Source organism: Sinocyclocheilus grahami, unplaced genomic scaffold (assembly GCF_001515645.1).
Source record: "Sinocyclocheilus grahami isolate Dianchi unplaced genomic scaffold, SAMN03320097.WGS_v1.1 scaffold6255.1, whole genome shotgun sequence".
Taxonomy (NCBI): Eukaryota; Metazoa; Chordata; class Actinopteri; order Cypriniformes; family Cyprinidae; genus Sinocyclocheilus; species Sinocyclocheilus grahami.
Genome location: NW_015510723.1, coordinates 1,868 through 3,328, shown reverse-complemented (window position 1 = coordinate 3,328; position 1,461 = coordinate 1,868). Strand labels below are relative to the sequence as shown.

The window sequence follows — 1,461 nt, the reverse complement described above, 5'->3', positions numbered from 1 at the left end:
ACAAAATTTGAATTTAGTTTTTCAGCCATTTTGACAGCCCTAGTATGACATGTATTTAATTGCACATTTCTAATGAAGTTGCAATTGAATAAATTGAAAATATATTTAAATGTCACACTGAATAGCACACTAAAGTTAAATGAGCTTATAATAAAATTATAATCAAGTACTCCACTATGTTAGTCAATACATCAAATTAAGTATGCTCCCTTAATAATCAACAAAAGATTATTAAAACATAATGATTTAAAATTTATTTTAAAGTAAGCCTTTTCATTTGACATTATAACAAAGTGTAATTTTTAAAAGTGTACTTAAGTGTGTTAAGAAACAGTCATCAAAGTGTCTCTCTTAAAGTTAGTGGCTTTGGTTAATTCATATTATATCATTTGCAAGTACAGTTTTGTAATAATATGCTTTTTGAATAAGATTTAGTTCTTTAGTAGAAGAATAGTTCTTTTTCACAAGAATATGTAAAATATTACATACTCTCACAAAATATTACTTTATATTAAAAATATAAAAAGTACCTTGTCAAACTGAAAACAGCATCCATACAAAGAATGACCTATGTCAAAAAATACAGAACTGTAATTGTTTGCAAGATTACCCTTTCCAACGTAATCTCTTCATATTCAATCTCTCCTTCTGCTCCATTGACCTACAAGACAACACAAGCACAACATCAGATCCTCTGAGACATGCATTATACAGTAACAGACATGCAAATATCTACATTTACTAACACCAGAGTTAGGGGCTTCTACAACATCCTTATTTAGTTATTACTTAGTGGGTTATGACTTTTTGGATAGGAATGTTGCTCCCAAAACTTGATATGTGGTTGCTAGGGTGTTGTGAGCTGCAACAATGGCACTGCGGGTGGCTGCCAGGGCATTATTATTAGCAATGTCAGGGTATTCTTGATTTGAGGTATCATTCATGTCTGCACCACTAATTATTTCTAGATCTAAAGACTAAAACATGCATGATTCTTACATAAGGTGAGCCATCCAGTGTGTCTGTATTTACCACTACGGGTGGAGAGTTCGCCTGCAGGAGAAAAGAGAGAGAATGTTCAGCGCAGTGCTTATTAGACATAATGACTATGTCTGGAATACACCACGGTACTACTTGTACTTAATTTGCTGGACACAGTATGCATACTGTGCACAGTAACAACTTTTCTGTATGCATGCTGAATATCTTGACCTGCTACACTACTGTTCAAAACTTAGTTAACATTTTTTATGTTTTTAAAGTCTCTTTTGCTCACCAAGGCTGGATTTTATTTTACTGAAAATGCATACCAACAGTCATATTGTGAAAACATTATTGCAATTTAAAATAGCTAATTCTATTGTACATTTTTTAAAAATGTAATTTATTTCTGTGATCAAAACTGAATTTTCAGCCTCATTACTCCAGTCAGTGTCACATGATCCTTCAGAAATCATTCTA

General features: G+C 32.0%; 1 long non-coding RNA gene across 1 annotated transcript in view; it reads right to left on the bottom strand.

The window, feature by feature from the left end:
• LOC107577505 (uncharacterized) overlaps nucleotides 1–1,055 on the bottom strand; it is a 2,719-nt gene extending 1,664 nt beyond the window's left edge. Inside the window, exons 1-2 of the long non-coding RNA XR_001608214.1 lie at nucleotides 1,000–1,055; nucleotides 611–661 (exon numbers count right to left, since the gene is read on the bottom strand). This is a non-coding gene — a long non-coding RNA (uncharacterized lncRNA). The remainder of the gene's footprint in view (nucleotides 1–610; nucleotides 662–999) is intronic.
• Between the last annotated feature and the right edge of the window lie 406 nt (nucleotides 1,056–1,461).